Here is a 25,227-nt window from a genome sequence, read left to right on the forward strand (position 1 = left end):
CTAGAAACCTGCTGGCGCTGCCGCGGCCCTCTACCATCTGCATCATCGTAGGGACCTGCTGGCGCTGCTGCGGCCCGACCCTCCAGAACTCCGAGCTCGAGGATTGTGAGCTATCCATCATTTCACCTCAATACCAGATCGGTATCAAGACTGTCCCGCTACCCCCTTTCCCTTCCAGAGACTAGAATTGAGAGGACCCTCGTGTCCCGATCTCCCTGTATCGTGATACCTTGCTTCAAGAACTGCATATAAAGAGCGTTAACCTTATCCTTGTGTAGTGTCCATCTGTGGGGGGGAAGTTACTTGTCTGTACGATCGCTGGAGACGGCCCTCCCCGGAGGCCTCTCCCCTTGCCCTCGGCCGACCCTCCAGGTCCCCGTCTAACAGTGGACCTACAGTTCAGTAGTGTAGAGTGCAGTGGCGTGGAGTGGTGCAATGGATTAGAGTGGCATAGATTATAATGCAGTGGCATAGAGTAGATGGAGGGACCGGTGACATGGCGTAGTGGCATGGCGTGGCTTAGAGTACAGTGGTGCAGATTAGTGCAGTAGTGTGGAGTGGTGCAGTTACATGGTGCAGCGTAGAGGGCAGAGAGATTGATGGGAGTGGTGCAGAGTATAGCACAGATGTAGAGTATAGTGGCGCGGAGTGGGGTGGAGTGGCACGGAGAGGAGTGGAATAGAGCACATTGGCGTACAGAGGTGTGGAGTTGTGCGGAGTGGTGCAGAGCATAGTGGCGTGGAGTGAGTGGAGGCCCCTTGCATATCCTGCCCATCCTGCTGCTGTTCCCGCTTTGGATCTTTGCCGCCAGAAAAGCCTAGCTCCCTTGTCCGGACCCCCCTCCTCCTCAGCCGCGGACCGCGCACTGCCCGGACTTCAACACCCTGGGGGCTGTGCGCGTGGTATCCTGAGAGGAGAGGAGCTGCCATACCTCGCCTTGGGATTATAAAGCTTCACGGGGGCTCCCGCGGGGCGCACGCGTGCTCGATCGGGCAAAGCCCGGGCCAAGGGCGGGCCCGTCCTTGCCAGTCTGTGATCGACTGAGGTGGGGCAGGGCCCATCTCTTTGGTTCTTTCAATTTCATCGTTGCGTATCCCGTAATCATATTAGATTCGAACTGTAAGCATTCACTTTTGCTTGTCTTTTGGAAGCGTTGTTTTTAATTGACATCTAATACCTTGACAAAGTCTTTGGCTTGGAACTGGACCAATACGGGTGTTTGGAGTGGGCTTGAAATTAGATCTGTATTGTTTGATTTGTTTCAAATTTGACCGGCTGTGTAGTGATGGGCAAAAAAGTTACCAAGCCCAACACCCTCTTCAGGTACTAGATCCATGGTTGATTCTCAGCAAACTTTGCTGGGTTATCTTACAGGGGCAGTGGGGGCCTTGGATAAACAGATTCCACTGTTGAAGAATCCATAGAAGCAGGCACTTCGAGGTTAAGTTCCGACATACCCCGCTCAAATGATAGCCCCCTACTCGAGCAAGGCACTGCTACCAAAAAGGTTCTCAATTGTTCTATCCAGCCTAGCCTAGAAGAGATAATACTTAGCGACGGCGACTCTCCACCGCAACCACCCCAAAAAAGGCATAAGAATCCTGTCCCTGTTGACATTCATGTTTCCAACAAGAGCTTAGCCCACGATATTAATTCTTCTTCGGCGCCCATTGTGACAAAAACAACGAAGCAGAATTCACAAGGGAAAAAAGGCGCTGGGTGTAACAAAAGGTCTAGTTGGGGCAAGGCTGAAACAAGTAGAAATCCACCGGTGAATAGTAATGATATCAAGAACTTATCCACCTTGGTCGAAAGATTAGATCTCTATTTGAGAGTCAGGTTGGACCAATTATCGTCCTGACTATCATTGAAGATCTCATTAGAAATAATTTGATTCAAGGTTTGGCTGCAAACCACACTCCAGGAGTGCAAGGTTCTACAAATAAGGGTGGTAATTCACCGATTAGGAAAAAACCTCTTTCGAAAAAAGGAGCCTTTAGTAACATGGCCACGAGCCTCGCCAGAATGGTTGTATTTCTAAACAAGCATTTGCAATGCAATAGGTCTCGCATTAGGAAAGTTTGAGCTATTGGTCTTGTAAATGACATTTTTTTTATTTACGTGTTGGTTTTGAAAATAGTTTAATAGCTTTGTCATTTACAATGCCAATAGTTATAACTTTCGCAAATGTGACACCTATAGCATTTGTAATCCAACATGTTTTGTATTTACGTGACTTTGATGTATTGATATTACAAATAACAATGGCTTTTAATTTTTTTTAATAATTAATACTTAAATAAAAGTGATTGGAATTTATAATGGCAATAGCTTAAACTTTTTTAAATAACTTTTGTGAAGATTAAGTTCAGTCTATTTTATTGTGACAAAAATCCAAGAACAGAAGTGAAATATTAACATATTTTTGTGACATTTGTAATAAAGCTTGAAACATTGAGAGAACATATTTGAACCAGTTGTTGTTGAATGGTTGCACAGATTGATGCTGGGGTAGCACTGAGTGATGCTGTGGTGGAGCTGAGTGATGCTGTGGTGGTGCTGAGTGATGCTGTGGTGATGCTGTGGTGATGCTGTGGTGGTGCTGTGGTGGTGCTGTGGTGGTGCTGTGGTGGTGCTGTGGTGGTGCTGTGGTGGTGCTGTGGTGGTGGTGCTGTGGTGGTGGTGCTGTGGTGGTGGTGCTGTGGTGGTGGTGCTGTGGTGGTGGTGCTGTGGTGGTGGTGCTGTGGTGGTGGTGCTGTGGTGGTGGTGCTGAGTGATGCTGGGGTGGCGCTGAGTGATGCTGGGGTGGCGCTGAGTGATGCTGGGGTGGCGCTGTGGTGGTGCTGTGCGTGGTTTTTTTGGTGTTTTTTTTTTATCAATGAATGTAATTAATGTTTGGTTTGTGCATGTATGAATGTTTGTTAAAGAGTGTTGTGAATGGATGTGTTTGTGTGTGGGTTAAGCATGAGCGAATTTTGCGGATCTCGCGTTCGCGAATTTGCGGATTTTTGAACTCGCAATCCGCAAAATCCGCGAATTCTTGCGAATTTGCGGATTTTTTTTTTTTTTTGTGTTCGCAAGGATTTCTGCCAGTTCGCGAGGGTTTCGTACCAGTTCGCAATTGCGAACTTACATTTCGTCGCGCAACGGTCGCGAATTATGTTGTTTCTACGTCTGGTTCATCATCACAGGTTCCCAGCACCCTCTGTTTCACCACTGCAACCCTCTGTTACATCAATGCCACCCTCTGGTTCATCATTACTGTAGATTATGGGGGGGAAAAGCAAGCACACCATCCCTGCTTCAACTCAGATGAATTAATTTGGGGTTAGTTTATTAATGTGTCACTGTTTTAAAATTCCAGTCTGGCACCTGCTTCCTTATCTGTAATTTTGCTTTCTGTTGCAGTGCATTTTTTTTCCCCAGGACCTTCTTTGTGGCCTACTTGTAGCTATTGTATGAGCCTGCTGTGAGGGTCAGAGCAGGGTCATACAATTGTTGCAACTAGCAACTGAATTCTGGAGGGGCCCCAGTCAGGAAGCACTACCGGGAATTGTTACTAATGATGAGTTTGAACTCTTGCCCCTGCCGAGTGCTTTCACTTTTGAAAAACTCGTTTTTCTGCAATTTCGCGGGGTTCGCGGGGTGCGAACACGCGCAAGATCGGATTCGGAAGCCGCAAATTCGTGCGAATATGCAATTTGTTTTTTTTGCAGCGTGTTAGTTGGCAAGGTTTTGTGCGTTTTTGCGAGCCGCTCGTAGCGCAAGACGCGAAGTTACCCTCGCGGTCGTGCAAGGGCGCAGCCATCTTGTTTGCCTGACGTATTTCCGTTTCCGGGCGCGAAGTGTAATCTCGCAAAGTCCGCGGTTTGCCAGTACAGTCTCGCGCGTGTTCGCAAGGAAAATCTCGCGCGAACTTACCCGCGCGGTCGTGAACGGGCGCGGCCATCTTGTTTCTCATTCATTGCTATGGTTCTGGGCATGGTCTTTGTATCCTCTGTCAATCTCTGCCATCCTTTGCTTGTTTGAAGTTTTTTTTAATCTATTTTACTTATTATCTATCCCTCTATTTTTCTAGCCCTATATTTTTGTGTTTACTGCTACTTTTGGTTAATTTTAAACTACTTTTGTAAACTCTTTTCTTTTCTTCTCTTCCCTATTCTATTTTCTTTATTCCTTTCCGCCCAGACCATGGTGAAGGGAGCCGGGAAGCATCCCGAGAAGGGGAAGGGTCCCGCACCCCGTGTCCGGCTCCCGTGCGGGCGTTTGAGGGGGGAGCTAGTGATGCCACGGGAGATCTTTACCCCGGAGGAGGTGGGCCAGCTCATTTTTTATGTTCAGCGCCGCCTCCCCAGGACCATCATGGGAGGCGGCAAGATCAGTGCCGGGTACGGGGCCCGGGAGCGCCGGAAGCGGTGGGAGAAGGTGTGCCAGGCCATTTACCACCACTCTCGGGTCTGGCGCACCTACAACCAGGCCACCCACCGCTGGACGGATGTCCTGACCCGTGAGCGAGATCTGCTCGACCTCCTTGGCCTTGAGATCCCCGGGCTTGGTGAGTAGTAGTAGCTATGTCTTTACTACTATGTTTTCTCCTGCTGTGTTATTATATTGCAAATTTTTGTTTTTTTTACAAGAGCAATAATGCTGCTCATTACATTGTAGGTACATTTTATTTCAAAATCTTCTGTGCATTTCAGGTACACTGCTCTCCTTCTCAGTAGTGTTGCTACTATGCTTATTTGTTTTAGATTTTGTGTTCATTTCATTGGCCTGTGAAATTATGTATGAGTGTAGTTGAAAGAACTGCGCAATGCTACACACTAAGGTTCAGATTTTTAATTACCGGCGCATCCCTGCAAAGTTGCAGGGATGCGCCAGTAATTGTGCGTCACGCCACCATCACCCATGGTGCGCCGTATTACAATGCGGCGCGCCATGGGCCCAAAACGTCACCAAAGCGTTACGCATCTGTGCCGTAAAGGTGGCGCATTGCTGGAGTTGCGTCGCAACGATGGTGCAGCTCCATCAATTCTCTGGGGTGCCCGATCTCCCCAATGCTGCGTCAAGCCGTACGTCTGCTTCAAGCAGGCGCAGGGTTTGAGTCACGCATCATTGTCCTCAAAGTGACTGATTGAAATCTTGTAGATTTCCCTCAGCCACTTTTAGGATGCGTTCCTGCGCAGGAACGCCCTCCCTTGCGCCGGAACACCCCTATTGGCGCAGGGCTTTACAACGTGATGCATCTCCCAGATGCGTCACGTTGTTAATATACGCCGCACCATTGCGCCTCTTATGTGCTGTCGCTGCGTCACAAAAGTCACGCAACAATGGAGCAAAAGAGCCGCAAGGGCCTTATAAATCAGCCCCTACAGACTCAAGTCCAGTCCTTCCTTTGTACACATGGCGATAAGAAGAAATAGTGGTGGTGGATTAATAGTTTGAGTATTTTAATGACTGGTGAATGTAGTAGGAAACTTTAGTGTTGTCGCTGATCTTCAATCACGATGGACTTTGGCTGTCACTTTGCGTGCTGCGGACTGCTGCCTGCCAATCCTAGGCAAACCTTTTTAGTACTTTGTTTAGTGAGTTACATAGGGTAGTTTCCAATTCGACGGTCTGCAAATCAAGCAATACTAAAGTAATGACGTAGTCGACCACATGAGATTGGTCAATAATATATCCCGTGGAGTCGTTCCCTATTTGCTATTTCGCAAAAATATTTTGTTACTTTGTTAGTTCTTTTTTAAATGTTTGATTTGGTTGAGAAATAAATATCATCCATGTTTTCTGTTTTTCTTTCTTTCATGTTGTACATCAGCTTCCCCCAGGGGCAAGAGGAGGACACAGGAGGAGGAGGAGGAGGGTGCTGTTGTCGATGCAGGCCAGGACCGGGCAGTCGAGGGCTCCTTTGCTGGCCCCAGTAAGTTTTAATTTTAATATAGAGTACTTATTTTTTCCTAGCGTTCCTCATTCGATTTTTTCTAAATCGTCTTTGATCTTCTTGTAGACAGGATCTAAATTCTTATCCCTATGACTCCGTGTGGTATTACTAGATTATTCTTATTAGTCTGTCTGTGTAGCTAACTAAGATTGCACATTTGGCATTTCCATTGGACTCCCATTCTAGTCAGCAATAGCTCTATGCACTGAGTGTAGTCCTCTGGGATTGTCCATATTGTCTTTTCAAGTATTCTAAATGTTTATGCTTTGACCATTGCCAACAATAAAAAGGTGAATGACCACCACCAAGAAATAATAAGATACTACTTTACTTTTGGTTTGGATAGGACAATCCATTCTACTACTGTTGCAGGGACAAATCTGCACAAACAGAACTATGGACACTAAATAATGCATCGCTTAGCTTATCAATTATAATAGGTGCTGTAACTGTTAGACTTTCCACATACCTCAGTGATAACAGACTTTGTAGTTGAACCCCGGCCCCAATCTCCTTACTGACTAGATAGTGTGGCAGAGTCATTTAGCTCCCAAAGTCACCGATGGCAGAGGCACGGACTCATGCTTGCAAAAATACGAAAACCTTTAGCTCATCCACTCTAGTCTGGAGGACCAAAAACCACAGACTCTATTTAAGTTTAAAAGCTTTATTAAAAGTAAACACATTTATTAAATTCAAGTTTGTCATAAAAGTGAACGTGTAACTGAAAATGGAAAAGTGCTTAGTGCTGACGATTAATTGGACACATTTCTTGTGGTCGAGCCGAGCTCTCACCTGGTTTGAACTTGATCCTGCTCGTGTTCTTAGAAGTCAAGGTTCTGTCTGTTAGGAGAAAAAGTGGTGCGTGTTAAAAAGTAAAAAGCAAACATTCATCAGTTGTGCCAAAAAGTGCAGCAAGACAACAGCCTTCCCTGGAAAAAGGGACCTTTTTACTCTAGAGTAGACAGTCAAAAATTATTAAATTGTACACTTTTTTTCACATTTCTTTCTTCCTCCTAGACCAAATATTATATAGTAGTGAGTGGTGTATTCTAACATTATTAAATGTACTTTGTAGGTGGAACATCTGGAGACGGGGCCAGCGCGGAGGTGGTGGCATTGGACGAGGAGGACAACTCTGGGGAGGAGGCGGTGCAAGTGCCGGAAAAGGACATGCCTGTGAGGGTTCACACGGTGGTGGCGGGCAGAGGTAAGCTATACATTCCTTAGTCATTGAGATTGAAGACTGCAGAGTGTGCTTTCTGCACGGGTGTATTATAAAAAAAGCAGGTAGTAGCCTCCTCTAAATGTACTTCGACTTAGCTGTGAAGTTTTTGGCGAGAAGAATCCCAATCAGATCTGAGGTGAACTTGATGGATGGGATGAACGAAAAGCGAAAGAAGGGTGTAAGTAAGTGTGGAAGCACGAGAAATGTAATGATGACTGGCAAAGAAGAATGATATGTGTTTGCTTGGTCCCCGAGGTGGCTGGGAAGGTAAGAAAATGGTATGGTGCATGGCTGGGTGAATGATGAAGCAAGGATGGGTGGAAGGAGAACAGCCTGGGTGGGTGAGACAGAAACTGTATGTGTGCAATATACTTTGAATGGATGGATGCCTGGATCATTCATGGTACTATCTGACTCTTAGATAGCATATGTGAATCTAGAGAGAGTAGACGGTCACTGGATGAACTAAGTGTTACTTTGAAGAGCATGTAACACCGCACCCGCACGTCCGTTCCAGTGTAGGAAAGGCAAGGAAAAGAAGTTGTAACGTTGTCCAAAGACTACCATGAATAGTAGCAGTAGTTTGTATTGCAACTGCAAGCACAGCATATATCCAGTATTACGGTGGGCACTCCCTACCTCCCTTAATAACTTTAGTTTAGTAGTAGTACGTCATTCATGTGTGGGGGTATCACTGTTCACTCAATAATAAGCAAAGCACCTAAAGTCATCCCATATGTCATCAAATACATCCCATGTGAAGTGATAGATAATCAGATAATTTAGCTTCTTCATTTTCCTTTTCTAATACTCATTTGCACTGTAGGGTGAAAGCTAAATTAATTAAGCAGTAGCCCTTTTAACAGAGTATTCTCAGTGCCACCCGTAATAGAAAAGTAAGAGCTTCACCACCTGCATGTACTGGACCGGTACAGTAACGCAAGTCTGTCTCACTCACCATGGTGTGCGTCTGTTTTTCTCGGGTGCAAGTTCACTGCGCTGGCATTATGCCGGCTTGCATAAGATAACGTACCAATTGTCCTAAACAAGAGAGAAGAAGAAGAATAAGAGTGGTGTACTGTCATAGTCGACTGTAATAGAAGTCCATAGTGCTCGTAGAATTTGTTCCTTAAACTCCCACTAATGTTAGAGCAAGGATGAAGAAGTCGGAGGTTACATAGATACTGTCCTCAATAGTTATGCACTGTGCTTTCAATTTGCTACTTGTACTGTGACAACTTTCTGCTCAATCATTTTGTGTTAATCTTAAGGAGCATTGGTTACAGACTATGTCTTTCTTTTTTCATGTAGTTGCTCCTTCCAAATCCAAGACAACCATCAAGGAGGAAGGAGCAGGCTCGAATGGCCCGGCAACGGAGGCTGGATGCCACTGTTGCTGAATATCGGCGGCTGGTGGCCCTGGAGGAGGAGGAGACGCAGTCTGGAACAACAACAACGTCCACTTGGACAGCTGCCTCCTCCTCCGTGCGGGCTGCCAGCCAGCGCAGTGCTCCAGCGGTACGGAGCCGGGCTACCAAAGCCAAACGCCACCGCCCAGCAGCAAAGAAAGCAGCTGCCCCTCACAGGAATTGCAAGGCACACCGGCGCCGCTTATCCCTCAGACTGTCCTACCTGGAGCAGGAGGTCCATAATTATAAGAACGTGGTGGAGGGCCTCCGCTTCGAACTTGCCACCCTCCGCAAGGAGCATGATGCCCTGGCTGCTAATTCCAACAGCACCCTGCCATAGTGTCCCTTGCCCCTTTTTTAGAGACTTTTGGGGGGTGGGAATTGGGAGTTGTGATTTTTGGGGACTTTTGAAGGACAATCGTTGGGGTTAGGGAGGGTCTTGCGGGAGATTCTTTTGTTAGGGCTATAAAAATATACTTTTTGAAACTTTATCTGACCATACCTGTTTTTTACTGCTTTTGAGTCTGGTGGGTGGGGGTTTAACATAACAGTAAGTTTGTTTTCCTGAATAGTCCTAGGACTTTAGTAGTACTACCGTCAATCAAATCTCTCGTCTCTCCTAATACTCCATTATACTACCTCCAACCAAACGCCTATCTTACCTGTAATTTCTGTTTGCAAGTAGGGCTAGGCCAGGGCTGGCTCCACGGGAAACAGCAAATAAGGTTGGCAATCCTGGGCGGATAAAATTTCCTCATAGCGGTGGTACTAGTGGTGTGACACAGTGGCAGTTGCTTGCCTATGAAAAAAAGAAAATGAAATCTGGTTTGTGCTCCTGAGCAATACAAAGGTACAATACAGAATATAGCAGGTGACAGAAGTACACTAGAACAGTGCCACGTTGTAGCCTAACAAATGTTAAAGTATAACTAATTCGGTTGAAGTTCTTTGACATTAGCCATGGGTCTTTGTCAAGCAGAGTAAGAATATATCATCGGATTTCTTCACCAGCCTGTTGCTATCACCTTATCCTCCCCAGCAAGTGTGTGGATTTATTGCTGTAATTTAGTCACACATCAATCAAAACCACACAGCCCGGGGGGAAGAGGGTTAGGGTTTGAAAAATGGATGGGTACGGGGGTTTTTGGGAAAGGTTTTGGGAGACAAGAAAAAGTAGCACAGCATGGACGAACAATTGTGAACATAAACAAATCTTTGGGTACAAACCTATCCATCAATCTTTGAAAGTGCATACACTACTGTAACTGCATGCATGTCAGTTAAAAGTAATTAGTACTTTCGACAACTGTGGAAGAAAGAATGCGACAGTACAGGGCGTGGGTGGAAATATTGATAACTATATTCAACATAAGGTCTCTGTAGCCAGATACCTGAGAGCCTTGCTGGTCACTATAAATCCATTCACAACAACACTCAATGGGGTTGGTCTGGAAGGTGTCAGGTTTACTCCCCGTGATCCAGTCGATGCAAATATGGTTCCACTTCCAAATGTCACCAACACCCAGAAGTGTAAACACAGGGTGTTCGAGGCATTAGGCGGGGGAGAAAAATAACAAACTAAAATAAAAAATGTGGGATGGGTAAAGGTAGGGTCAGCAGGGAAAGGATACCTGTAACAGAAGACAAGACAGGCATCAGTGAAGTGCTGTCCTAACATACAAGGGTACTCTCATATAGTCTCACTAAATAGTCTGCAAGTCTCCCGCCTACTCATGGGAAATGTAGTTTCATAGTACGGTAGGCGCTTAGGGGCTGCGTAACCTGACAGAAGGTATAGTAGATAGAAAAGGAGAAATTGCTTTTTTTCTAGGTGTCCCCTCACTCACCAGGGTTGCCCCTTGGTGACATGCTTCATCATTGGGGCCATCCCAGTCCTCTACGGCCTGGGGCGTGCTGCGACTTGCGAATTACGTAGGAGCACTTACAAATGACTATGTGTGGTGCAGATGTGATAGTGGAGTGGACTAAGTGATGTGTTAAGGGATCAATGTAGAAGCAGAGAGAGAGCCAAGAAATGCAGTCACAGTCAGAGAAAAAGGCAAGGGATACTGTATCTATGTGGTTGTAGTGGTCCTGTTGGAAGTGGTAAGTAAGTTGCCCGCAGAAAAAAAATCCTCCTATTAGCGGCACTCCTCCATTGCAGCCGACGCTTCGTCCATCGATGTTGGTCACCAGAAGACACCCTGTCCACTGCCTGCCTGATGCTGAATTGTGGCTCGCTACTGTGAAGCCTGACTCCATCCTTTTTTCCCCATTGCAGAGACTGAAACCCGGCCTGTAATTATTCAACGAAAAACAGGAAGTGATATAATATTACAACACCACTGATAAATAAATATAAGGCATGTAGGCTGTGGAGTGCAAAAAGTCACAATTTGTTTTTCCTAGTAGACAGTACAATGTTTTTGAAAGTGCGTACTCTGAGTCACCTTTTGAAGGATGTATGGGCAAATTAATGTATCGGATCTTGCCCCTCAAGCTAGGTGTACTGTAAACTGTGTTTTAGAACAAAATTAGATCTTCCTAGCAGTGCTCCCACCCAGACCCTTACTAAAGCCAGTCGCAAAAATGTAGAAGACCCCCAATCAAATCTCAAAAAACGAGGCCTAGCAGAAAACTGGTGACAAAACTTACTTTGAAAGTAAAAGTAGGCCGAAGTACCCTAATTACCCATTACCCACCGTGGATTGCATTCAAACCACTTGCAAGCAACCAAGCAAAAGTAGCCATAGCCAGCATCGCTCCAAGACTCGAAATCCCCCCCACTCAAACACATGCAATAGAAATACTGCTAACCCTAACGAACCCTAAGTTAAGAATAGTGGCAAAGGCTTTCTTTAACTATGCCAAATCCCCCCTTTCCCACCATGGATTTTCTTCAAATGACTTGCAACCAAAATTACACATTCTCACGAGTGCTCTAAGACCCCAGAACTCAGTTTGAAAAATCTAGAACACCCCGAAACACATGCAATCCTGCTGCTAGGGCTAACCCTAACGAACCCTAAGTTACAAAAAGTGCCAAAACTAAAGGCTTTTCCGCGCGGATTTTGTCCCAACCACTTCTACCCGGTATTAGACCTTCCCAGGAATGCCCCAAGACCCGGCAACCCACCCGCCAAGAAGCGTAACACCCCCAAACAGGCCAAAAGCAAAATCTCATACTTGCAATATTTCTGGGCCTTCGGTCCAAACGCGCTGCGTAGCTAGGCCATAAGTCGGGGTTGGCACGACGGATTTCCTGAAAAGCAAATGCAATCAAGATTAGAGTGTCCCAGCAGTGCTCCCAGACCACGAAACTCACCCGCAAACAGACGGAACCCCCCCTAAGAGCACCTCAAAGGCAAGCAAGTCATCAAAAACACAAAAAAAATTCCGCCTGGGATTTGGTCCAAAACACTTTTATCCGGTATTAGAGCTTCCCAGCAATGGCCCCAGAGCCGTCAACCCAGGAGAAAACGAGTAGAAGACCCCCAAACAGCCAAAGAGCAAAAGTACAAAAATGGGGACTTAGTCACTTTTTCACAAATTTCCCAAATCACTCCGCGCGCGCTCTGCAGCTAGGCCCTAAGTCCCCTCAGCCACCATGGATTTGCTTCAAACCTCTTGCAAAGTAAAGTATATATAGCCAGCAGTGCTCCCACACCACGAAACTCACCCGCAAACACCAGGAAGCCCCCCAAACAGGCCCCCGAAAACGCTACATAGAGCAAAATGTCAGAAATAGCCCAAAAAAAAATCGGCCTGGATTTTGTCCCAACCACTTCTACCCGGTATTAGACCTTCCCAGGAATGCCCCAAGACCCGGCAACCCACCCGCCAAGAAGTATAACACCCCCAAACAGGCCAAAAGCAAACTCTCATACTTGCAATATTTCTGGGCCTTCGGTCCAAACGCGCTGCGTAGCTGGGCCATAAGTCGGGGTTGGCACGACGGATTTCCTGAAAAGCAAATGCAATCAAGATTAGAGTGTCCCAGCAGTGCTCCCAGACCACGAAACTCACCCGCAAACACCAGGAAGCCCCCCAAACAGGCCCCCGAAAACGCTACATAGAGCAAAATGTCTGAAATAGCCCAAAAAAAATCGGCCTGGATTTAGTCCCAACCACTTCTACCCGGTATTAGACCTTCCCAGGAATGCCCCAAGACCCGGCAACCCACCCGCCAAGAAGCATAACACCCCCAAACAGGCCAAAAGCAAAATCTCATACTTGCAATATTTCTGGGCCTTCGGTCCAAACGCGCTGCGTAGCTAGGCCATAAGTCGGGGTTGGCACGACGGATTTCCTGAAAAGCAAATGCAATCAAGATTAGAGTGTCCCAGCAGTGCTCCCAGACCACGAAACTCACCCGCAAACACCAGGAAGCCCCCCAAACAGGCCCCCGAAAACGCTACATAGAGCAAAATGTCAGAAATAGCCCAAAAAAAAATCGGCCTGGATTTAGTCCCAACCACTTCTACCCGGTATTAGACCTTCCCAGGAATGCCCCAAGACCCGGCAACCCACCCGCCAAGAAGCATAACACCCCCAAACAGGCCAAAAGCAAAATCTCATACTTGCAATATTTCTGGGCCTTCGGTCCAAACGCGCTGCGTAGCTAGGCCATAAGTCGGGGTTGGCACGACGGATTTCCTGAAAAGCAAATGCAATCAAGATTAGAGTGTCCCAGCAGTGCTCCCAGACCACGAAACTCACCCAGAAACACCAGGAAGCCCCCCAAACAGGCCCCCGAAAACGCTACATAGAGCAAAATGTCAGAAATAGCCCAAAAAAAAATCGGCCTGGATTTTGTCCCAACCACTTCTACCCGGTATTAGACCTTCCCAGGAATGCCCCAAGACCCGGCAACCCACCCGCCAAGAAGTATAACACCCCCAAACAGGCCAAAAGCAAACTCTCATACTTGCAATATTTCTGGGCCTTCGGTCCAAACGCGCTGCGTAGCTGGGCCATAAGTCGGGGTTGGCACGACGGATTTCCTGAAAAGCAAATGCAATCAAGATTAGAGTGTCCCAGCAGTGCTCCCAGACCACGAAACTCACCCGCAAACACCAGGAAGCCCCCCAAACAGGCCCCCGAAAACGCTACATAGAGCAAAATGTCAGAAATAGCCCAAAAAAAAATCGGCCTGGATTTAGTCCCAACCACTTCTACCCGGTATTAGACCTTCCCAGGAATGCCCCAAGACCCGGCAACCCACCCGCCAAGAAGTATAACACCCCCAAACAGGCCAAAAGCAAACTCTCATACTTGCAATATTTCTGGGCCTTCGGTCCAAACGCGCTGCGTAGCTGGGCCATAAGTCGGGGTTGGCACGACGGATTTCCTGAAAAGCAAATGCAATCAAGATTAGAGTGTCCCAGCAGTGCTCCCAGACCACGAAACTCACCCGCAAACACCAGGAAGCCCCCCAAACAGGCCCCCGAAAACGCTACATAGAGCAAAATGTCAGAAATAGCCCAAAAAAAAATCGGCCTGGATTTAGTCCCAACCACTTCTACCCGGTATTAGACCTTCCCAGGAATGCCCCAAGACCCGGCAACCCACCCGCCAAGAAGTATAACACCCCCAAACAGGCCAAAAGCAAACTCTCATACTTGCAATATTTCTGGGCCTTCGGTCCAAACGCGCTGCGTAGCTGGGCCATAAGTCGGGGTTGGCACGACGGATTTCCTGAAAAGCAAATGCAATCAAGATTAGAGTGTCCCAGCAATGCTCTCAGACCATGAAACTCACCCACAAACAGACGGAACCCCCCCTAAGAGCACCTCAAAGGCAAGCAAGTCATCAAAAACACAAAAAAATTTCCGCCTCGGATTTGGCACAAACCACTTTTAGTGCTTCCCAGCAATGGCCCCAGACCCGTCAACTCACCTGCAAAGAGGTAGAACAACACCCCCACAAGTGCTGAGTCTTTCTTCATTGGGCGTAAACCAGCCCTCTGCTTTGATGGAAATAGGAGTCTGGAGGAGGAGGATAGAGGAGCATGTTCTTCTGAACTTGTGAACCTGAGGAATGCAGACTGCGGCACCTTCAAATAAATTAGCAAACAAGTGAAGACAGTTCTGCTGATGGGCTTGTCTTTGTGATTATCTGATTAAAGTTTGAATTATATTAACTGTGCACAACAAAGAAAGACAGACACACAGGAATAAAAGTGAATAAGGATGAAAAAGAAAGTTATTGATTCGTTGTCTCATTTTCAGGGCTCGAAGTCGGAATCACGGTCCAGGAATAAGAATAAGGCTTCGTCATCATACTCTGCGAATTCAGCCCGGGTGAGGTCAGTGCCACCTGACAGAGTAGAAATTCCCTCATCTATGGTGCTGGCCACCTCCTCTTCATCCGGCACGCTCTCTCGTACTCTTATATCTGGTGGTATGAGGTGCTGATTCATCTTGATCATTGTTAACCTCTCCACATTTTTGGGCGAGAGGCGGCTCCGTTTGGGAGTTACAATCCCACCAGCCGCACTGAAAACCCGTTCAGAAGACACACTTGCGAGTGGGCAAGACAAGTAGTTTAAAGCCAGGTTGGTGAGCTGTGGCCACAATTCTTTTTTCCCATGCCAATACGCCAATGGGTCAGAATTAACATAGACCTCTGTGGAGTCATTCAGATAGTCCTTCACCATCGACTCAAGGTCCTCCTCCAAGGTTCCTCCACTTTGCGTAGCTCTTGCTGTGCCTCTGGCCTTTTGAGAACCAAACCCACGCAGAGCTAGCCAATCCTCTTCAGCCTCCAATGTTTCTGCTGCCTTTCGTGCAGATGATGCGGTTGCCGGTGTCTTTAACGGCTGAGAGGTCACTTGTGCCACAGCCACAGGTGCAGAAGTGGATTGTTTTGACTGGGGATGGCCTGCTGATGTACTGCCATTTCCTTCAATTTCCAGCCGTTCTGTTTCAAACTTCTTGGCTGACAAGGCTAGCCAACGTTTGTACTTTGTAACATCTTCATCAGCAAAAGGAAAGAATGCTCTGCCTGCCAGCGCCTTTTTGTAGCGTGGATCCAGAATAGTAGCACAAATGTAATGCTGTTCTGAGTGGATCTTTTGAAGACGTTCATCACCTTGTAGGAGCTCTAATAATGTCTCAGCCAGAAGCAAAGAGTCTTTCTTTTTGTCATCTTTTCGAAACACAGAACACACCTCCTTCAGTTGGTCCTCCAGCATGTACAACAATGGGATAGCTTTTCCCAAATTAGAGTCCTCCTTGCTGACTGCACGTGTGAAGACCTCAAAAGGACGAAGCATGCGTGTTAGGCTTTCAACTATGTTCCATTGCGGCCCACCCATCCTCAGCTCCTCTATACCCTCTTTCAAGAAAAATTGATCGAGTTGCGTATACTGCTCATACAGACGCTCAAGCATGTAGAAGGTTGAGTTCCAACGTGTTACCACCTCCTGGATGAGTGCTTTCACTGGCATTTGACTTTGATATAGCATGCTCCTCAGCTGCTTGCGGGCCTTAAAAGAATGCCTGAAATGCTTGCAAATTTTTCGGCAGTTCTCCAATACACTGTACGCTGCACTGCGTTTATTACCCAAGAATTTTTGGACAACCAGGTTTATACAGTGCGCCAAACACGGCACTCTGAAATAGTAACCGTCCCTCATGGCCTTAACTATATTGGAGCCATTGTCTGTGGAAACATAACCAACCTTGCGTTTTAGTGGGGACAGACAGTTAAGGACCTTTGTGTTAAAGACATCCAAAATGTTTTCTGCTGTGTGACGTTTCTCCAAACCAAACATGGCTAGTGTTGCATGTTTCCGAGCACCTTTAAAAACAATGTTAGTGTCAACACCTGAGTTTAGCTTTGCTTTAGCCCCTGAAAAAGAGACCCAGTGTGCAGTGATGCACATGTAATCAGCGCCTGCGCCACTGGTCCACATGTCTGTTGTCAGATGTATAGTGTGAACAGCACTCTTCTGCAAAGCTGCCCCAATCACCTTCAGAACATCTTCATGTAGTGCTGGAACCGCAACTCGGGCAAAATAGAACCGGCTAGGAACCTTCCATTTAGGGCAGAGCACTGTCACTAATTCTAGAAAACCAACCCCTTCTACAAAAGAAAAAGGGAGAAGGTCCAGAGCTAGCATTTTAGCCAGCTTAGTGTTATACAGACGGGTCATTGGGTGGTTGCGTTCATATTGCGCTTCTGTAAACAACATCTTTTTAATGTTGCCCTGGACCAATGATTTACGGGATGATGATGATCTCTTCGACCCAGTTACGCTCGCTGATGAACTTTTCCGCATTGATGTCTCACTCTCTCCCACACTCTTAGTGTGGCTCCCATGGGGTGTGCTGCTGACATGGGAACTGGGTGTAAGTGAAGTGTTTGAATCGTCTTCTACCTCCTCGTCATCAGCAGATGACAAATCAACGTTTTCATTACGTGCAATTCCGGCTTTCTTGACCGCCTCTAGGTGCGGAAACCATTCGACAGGGTGCCTTCTCTCAAGATGACCTCTCTGGCCTCCGGTACCATAGTTAGAACCAAGCTTACCACGACTAAATCGAAGCTTACAAAGGCTACAAATGGCTACGTTTTCCTTTTTTGGGCAAACACTAAAGAAGTCCCAAACTGGAGACTTGAAATGTCTTCGGGGGCCGGAGGAGGCGGCGATACTGGTGGTGGTGGTCCTGCTGCTAATGACAGATGAAGTGGAGGATGTGGATTGCCGAACTTCAGTACGTTTTGCACTTTCACCACCACGAATTGAGGTCGAGGACGAGGTGGGTACCTTCTTGCGAGGAAGAAATATGGAAGCGGTAGGTTTTGGTGTACTACTTAACTCCAAATCTAATGATTCCATTTCCATTGCCTCCTCGCCGACATCATCATCACGCTCAGCAGCTTCTCGGGATAGGGTCAAAATGTCTCTTTGCTGCATGCCCGGTGGGGCTGCAGTGACCTTTGTGATGACTGCCTCGTCGTCATCGTGAGAGGCTTCATCACCAGCAGTATCTGTCACTTCTTGTTGAGCCTCATCACACTCCATAGGTTTGAGTTTTTGGACGACCTTCCTTTTACGCTTAGGTACCGGTGGCAGATCATGGTGTGCCTCTGCCTCACTGTCAGACCGCAGTTGTCGTGGTTCCCAAGACAGATCACTTGCACCAGAACGAGGTGGGCTTGAAGAAGATGTAGACACCCCCCTTGATCTTTTCCTTGCTAGGGATGTGGAAGACAATGAATGATCATCAGGAGGAGTGGCTTCCAATGATACCTCAGCTTCATTGTCGATTTCCAAATGTGCCCCTACTTCGGGAGGAACAACTATTGTGGGCACTTGTGAACGTCCATGCACCTTTGCTTGCGCATCTCCTTTTGCTGCCTCTCCTTCCACATGTACTTGGGCGTGTACTTGCACATGGTGTTGTTGTTGCGGCTGTGGTTGTTCAACACTTGTCAGATGAGTTACAACAACCTGTGTTGATTCAGGGACATTGCTGCTACTTTCTTGCGATGAGCCAACATCACTGGTCGATGGTGATTGGAGAAGTACACTGACTGCCTCTGAAGCACTCAAGGGCTTTGACTTAAGTTGGCGTGGTGGTGGAGGCACTGAACCCAATGGAGCAGGGGTGCTGCTCTCAGGTTGGTCCCCAGCAGATCCTGCTGCTGCAGGCGTACTTTTTTTTTTGCTCCCAAAAAAAGTGGCGGGTGGCACACCAGCCTCCTTGGTAACTTGCTTCTTCTGCTCCTTACTAGCAACTTTCTTGCTAGAGGAGCTACGGAGAACTTTCTTTGGGGCCATCTTCTTCAGAGCAGGTCAGACAGCAGGCCGCAGTTGCACGAATTGTAGAGTTGTCTGAGGCCAGACGTGACGTCGCGTGACGTTATGCTGCACACACACACCGCTGCAGGACTTCTTCCTGGCACTGGTGGTTCTCTTGAGTCTTGTGCACCTAAAAAAAATGGAAGACAGAGGAACATCAGTTCAGTTATAGAGCACAAAAAAATCGAAAAACACTGCAAAATCAGCACAATCCCAATCCATCCATGCCCTCCATAATGTTTAAATTCAAGACAACCCACAGAAAGACTAGGCCCATGCAAGACTCACTACCCCTGGGCATAAATAAAGGTTGAAAAGTAGGCAAAATGGTTGGAGGCCTAACAACAAAGCCTGCATTCAAAATGGCCACTTGCCTGCCAAGCACATGGCCAGTGCCTGTAGCTGCACTCAAAATGGCCACCAGCCACATGGCATGTCCCTCCCCATGAACACCCCCAAAAATCGAAAAACACTGCAAAATCAGCACAATCCCATTCCATCCATGATGTTTAAATTCAAGACAGCCCACAGAAAGACTAGGCCCCATGCACCACTCACTACCCCTGGTCAAGGCCCCAACAACAGGTCAAAAATCGAAAAACACAAAATTTTACAAAAAAAAAAAATCGAAAAACACAGAAAAATCAGCACAATCCCAATTCATCTATGGCCTCCATGATGTTTAAATTCAAGACAACCCACAGAAATACTAGGCCCATGCAAGACTCACTACCCCTGGCATAAATAAAGGTTGAAAAGTAGGCAAAATGGTTGGAGGCCTAACAACAAAGCCTGCATTCAAAATGGCCACTTGCCTGCCAGCACATGGCCAGTGCCTGTAGCTGCACTCAAAATGGCCACCAGCCACATGGCATGTCCCTCCCCATGAACACCCCCAAAAATCGAAAAACACTGCAAAATCAGCACAATCCCATTCCATCCATGATGTTTAAATTCAAGACAGCCCACAGAAAGACTAGGCCCCATGCACCACTCACTACCCCTGGTCAAGGCCCCAACAACAGGTCAAAAATCGAAAAACACAAAATTTTACACAAAAAAAAAATCGAAAAACACAGAAAAATCAGCACAATCCCAATTCATCTATGGCCTCCATGATGTTTAAATTCAAGACAACCCACAGAAAGAATCAGTCCACCCACCACTGAGTACCCCTGGGAAAAGGCCCCAAAACAGCCCAAAAATCGAAAATCCCAAAATTTTAGTTGCAGCAACTGTAATGCCCCAAACAAACTTACTTGTAAAATTTCTAATCCAACAGTGATCCAAAGAAAGTCAAAAAGGCCTCAAATCCAAAGATCCAGCAGCATCCACAAAAGGTAATCCTTCCAGGTCCACATCCGAATGAAAAGTGACCAGGAGATGGACAAAGCACTGGGAGGAGCCTGCTGAACAGGAACAGGAAGTTGAAGACTATGGGGCACTTCCTTCCTCCCACCCCCCTGCCCCCTCCCCAAAATGGACTCCTCGCTAAAAAAGTGCAGGCAAATGTCAAACTAAGGAGTTATTCACATAAAAATCATCATTTCTAGAAGGTTTATGCTGCTTGCTGGTGGATTTCTTGTGCAGAATTGCAAATTTATATTTTCGCTCGCCGCATCTCAAATCTCGCAAATTGCGAAGTACCGCGAGACGTGATCTCGCCGTACTCGCGTTGACAAACTATCGCTGGCAAGCCGCGATGACGTAATCGCGCTCGCCAATTCCCGCGGGATCACACAGCAAGATCCAAAATGGCGCAGCACTCGCAAACTATCGAAAAAAACAACTCGGCAAACGATGATAAACGCCGCGCGCCGCAAAAATTGTATCACCAACGCCGCGCGCCGCCAAAAAAATCCGCTGCGTGCGAATTTGCGGATTTTGCGGGAAATCCGCAAATCTCGCGGATTGCGGATTTCCCGAAAATCCGCGAGCGGAACGGATTTTCCGCCCACGCTTAGTGTGGGTGTGAATTCATTGTTGTGCATGTCCCGCATGCCCCTATCCCCCCAAAACTTACAAGCCGCCACTGCACCGAGGTTCGGTTATCGTATTATGGGATACAGCTCTTAGCAGTGAGATGGATGAAGAAATGTGCAAAAAGAGGGCGAGAACTTAGTATCCACAGAAGAATTAAACCTGTAGCAATTATAGCGACTTTAAGCATGCCGTACAGTAAGTTTTAAAGAACGATTTTCAACAAGATAATTATCTTTCTATGTCGGCTCTAATACACTTCGTGGAAACTTAGTGCCACTGTGTGTGGCTAGGTCAGAAATTGCTCTTCAATGCACATTTTTTTTACATACACTACATACAATAAATACGTAATAAAGTTTCATACGCAGTGAATCCGTACAGGTCAGATGCCGTATACCAGTGCGGCAACATACTCGACATTTCCCTACAAATGCTCTTTGGGTGAGTAAATCGGGTTCTAGGTGTGGAGATAGTTGTTCAAATCATCTACTGCAGACATCCATGAGGTTGATCAAATTAATACAATTATGCGGTTATTAGTAATAATCAGGACTCCGGCAGAGAACAAAGCGATGATCATTTCAGAAAGTTGCATGTAAAGGACAGTGACTACAGAGCGCGTGCACAGAAGCTCACACTGCTGCCTTCAAACGTCCATTACGGATGCTTAATATCGATAAGCACAGATGCGGACTGGCAATGGCAGAACATGCACAAGGGACATGATGATGGGTGCAGTTCCCGCCAGAGTAACACTTCAAGCCTTTATGATACCCAAGTCGCGAGGAGTCCCTTCAGCTCTGAAAGAATGAGGACCGAACAAAATAAAGTTTTCTTTGCACATGTGAGGTATCTGGGGCTCGAAGTACATGATGTGCAGTCCGTAGCATCTCCTTGTTTTGATGAAAAACCATATAGAGGTCAGAGCAATATACATATGGAGTTCACGCATTCTCCTGGTTGTCGTCATCGTGACTAGGGAGGTGGCCTTCCATAGCAGCAAACGGAAGTTACAATAAGCCATGGGTTCAAAGGTATGCGATGGAGAAATGGGAATCTCTCTCCACAGGAAATAAATAAAGCCGTCCAGTAAATCAGCGCATTCCTTTGAAGTGTGAAGCAGGGGGCGGGGGAGTGGATCCCTTTGAAGTGAAGCTCTCGGCATAATGAGCTAGAGCACGGCCTCGCGGCTGTGAAAGTGAAACCCCAGGGATGCAATGAGGGGGAGGAGAAGTGAGGCAGAGCGCGCGCTGGGGTGAATGCCTGAGGCCGAGCGCACGCTGGGGAAGCTTCAGATGCCTGTGGGAGGGAGGCTGATGGGGTTGATGTGGACGCGTGTTCCGCACGAGATCACTACATGAACTGGACACAATCCGCAATGGTTTCAGAGCTTAGTTTGCCTACTATACTCTCGTCTATTTATCCCTTACGGGATAGAATAGTCAAGACTTAAAAAGATAGATTAATTGGCCAAGAGTAATTCGGATCAATGTGAGAAAATTCGACCACCGATCACCACGATGGCTCCTGAAAGTGCTAGCGCCCCTAAAAGGTTAGCAGGATCCCTAGGCCCCACTCTTCCATCTCATTCTTCCCAAACCTATCCACATGTAGCTTTAAATCTACCATGGCAGTTTAGGGACATCCCTGTGCCTGACCGCCATTTAGATCTCCCTCCTGAAGCCCCCCCATATATTGTTGTGCTAGCAAATGTACCAAAAAGGGATCCTGTAGAAACTAAATACTGGGATTCTCTTAGAAATAAATCATTATACTGGTTCGGTAGGAGGACAGGCCTGACTAAGCAACTGTTCTGTGAGTTTAAGATGGCAACAAGGGTTCAGTGGGTGGGCAACTGTGAAAAAATGGTAATGGGAGATTGCATCGTTCTTACATTCGGTTTTCCGCTTCATGTTAGGAAAATTCTCGGGGGGGGGGGTGGGGGGGGGGGAGGGGAGAGAACAATTTTCTTGACGCGGTTGAAATTAATATCCTGCCTCTTGTTTTTTTTTTTATCCTCCCCGAACCAGATATTATGGTACTGCTAAGGCCAGACCCATTGGTCCTGATCAAAGTCAGTCTTACATTTTTTCTACTTCCAACATATTCAACGACAACGATTGACTGGTCCAATAAACTCATCCTGCTTAGAGCACAGGTCTGTTCCTCTCCGACTGGATTATTTCCAAGGGAGATCTCCATTGATACCTAAGCCCCCTTGTCTGACTAGTAAAATTAATCCACAAATTTCAATACACCATTCCCCGGTAGAGAAAACCGACATAGCCCGAATAGGGAGCGACCCGCCAATTCGGGAGTGTAAAGCATTATTGATGGTTCGTAACGCTCACGAAGAGCCACTTATTCAATGACCTATCGGCTCTCGTATTTCTCTGGAAGGTAACTTTAATGTTTATTGGAACGTGGCAGGCCTACCCTCCAACGTGATTAACAAAATTTGGCTAGAACCCGTCAGAAGGTTTAAGATTTTGTGCTTCCAAGAAACATGGGCAAGAACGCCCATTCATATAGAGGGATATAAAACCTATACCTTGTATGCGCTACTCACTCTCTGGGAGAGCAAAAAGGAGGTTAACAATATTCATCTCAAACTCCCTAGAGACTAAGGAAATTGTCTCAATAAAATTGGAACCTAACTTCCATATTTTGATGCTTAAAATAAATTAAACTGTTACCTACGTGCTGGTGAACTTCTATAATAACCTTCAGCACCGGGAACTAATAAAAGCACTAATGATATTTCCCATTCCCTACAGGAATTGAAGAACAAATATACTAACAAAGTTTTAACACTAATCTGGGGCGGAGATTTTAATTTACCAACTTGTAAGAAAATAAACAATAAAAATTGCGGCATTCAGGATGAATATAACAAAGCTCTAACTCACTTTCCCCACACAACCATTGGCAGCCTTCTGAACGAAATAATATTTGTCTTAGAACTTGGGCTTGCCAATGAATTAGTGGTTCACATAGTTACACTCTCTTACACCTTTAATGGTAGGGGGGCTTTCAGTACTATTGATTATATTTTTGTTTCACGTAATATGGCGTCCAGTATCTAGGACTTTCGGACGCTGGATAACGCCGTGAGTGATCATTTTCCTAATAGTTTTTCATTATCTTTACCTAATAGGTCAGAAAAGTTTAATCCCATTAGTATCCTTTGGCAAAAAACTTTAACTCTGGATAGACTAAATGGATTTTCCCTTAAGTGGACTAAAATAGACCCAGTAGAAATTACATCAAAAGTAGTGAAGAAAGTTTTGCCTTCAATTGAATTTTTTTTTAATTCTGCCACCCCTAATGAAGAGATCTTGGCTAGTTTTTCCAATATAACAACCGCAGTAAAAGAAGTACTTCATCTAAAATTGACATCTAGAAAGGACACTGCTAAAGGGTGGTTTAATACAGTGTGTTTAAAATCCTATTCTGCACTGAAGGCAGCTCTCCACAAAACAGAAAGGGATAAAGAGGAAATTGCTAAGCTTAGAAAGGTATACAATAAGGCTTTAAAATCCCGTAAAGTTGAATTAAAAAATGACCTTTGGGAACAACTTCATAAAAGTTGTAATATGAAGGATAGTACTCATTTTTGGAAAGTTGTTAAATCTCCTTTCCTTTTAGGCGAAAAGGACCACCCTAAAATAGATATAGCCATCGATGAATCTAAGTGGGTACAACACTATGCACGGATATTTCGTTTGCAACCGCAGGAACCTCTCATGCAAACCGCAAAGGTCAGTTCAAGTCCTCACTGTACTCAGTGTGTACCCCATCCCTCTTGAATTCACGCACATTGAAGTGGAAAACGCTCTATCAGTTAGCAAGAGAGGAAAAGCACCTGGCCCCGATGGGCTCCCTGTTGACCTTTTCAAACACAACCTGGAACTCTGGTCCCCTATATTGACCAAAGTTCTCGAAGCCTCCTGTGCCGTTGGCCTCGTTGAATCATGGTTAGCTTCAATCCTTGTCCCCATTTTCAAAAAGGGAGATCGCCAATGCCCATCGTGCTACTGTCCTATATCCCTCCTAGATTCCCTAGGCAAGGTCGCTGGTCGTTTAATTCTGGAACGTCTTCATAATTGGGCAGACTATCTTAATCTAGTGTCTGACCTCCAGTATGGGTTTAGAGAAGGATTAGGCACAGTGGAACAAGCCCTCAATTTGTCCCTTTTAGTGGGCAAATATATTAGTGCAAAGGGTGGGCATTTATATATGGCTTACATTAACCTAACAGCAGCCTTTGACTGCCTAAGCCACTCTAAATTATGGTCAATTCTCTTAGAAATGGGAGTAGAATCACCCCTTGTCAACTTCCTTCGTGAACTTTATTCTGGTGCCATCGCAAGAGTGAGGTATGGTTTGGAGGGGGAACTCATTGCAGCATTCGGCTTGGAGAGGGGGGTTTGGCAGGGCTGTGTCCTGGCACCCTTTCTTTTTACACTCTACATCAATGGACTGGAATCGGCCATGCTAGAGGGGTGCCTGGACCTGCCCCTTATTGGAAAACGCCCCATACCGGCCCTTCTCTACGCCGATGACGCCGTGATTTTAGCTAGAACTCCTCTGGAACTTCAACGCGCCGTAGAGAGGTACCGCAGTTTTATGGCCAGTCTGGACCTAAGAATCAATACTAAGAAAACATTTGTAATGTATTCAGGATCCAGACCAAAAAAAACAAGGGACATTTTTATTGATAATATAAAGTTGAAGAACACAAATACATACCCATATTTAGGGATTTTAATAGATGAAAAGTCCTCCTGGAAACAGGCAATCGAGGCTAGCAAACTGCTCTTTATGAGGGCAACTACTGCACCTTATCCTT

General features: G+C 46.3%; 1 protein-coding gene across 3 annotated transcripts in view; it reads left to right on the forward strand.

Moving 5' to 3' along the window:
- The window catches only part of ST14 (ST14 transmembrane serine protease matriptase), a 423,216-nt gene that overhangs the window by 280,194 nt on the left and 117,795 nt on the right, over positions 1–25,227 (forward strand). The gene's annotated exons all lie outside the window — the stretch shown is intronic.

Source organism: Lissotriton vulgaris, chromosome 2_1 (assembly GCF_964263255.1).
Source record: "Lissotriton vulgaris chromosome 2_1, aLisVul1.2, whole genome shotgun sequence".
Taxonomy (NCBI): Eukaryota; Metazoa; Chordata; class Amphibia; order Caudata; family Salamandridae; genus Lissotriton; species Lissotriton vulgaris.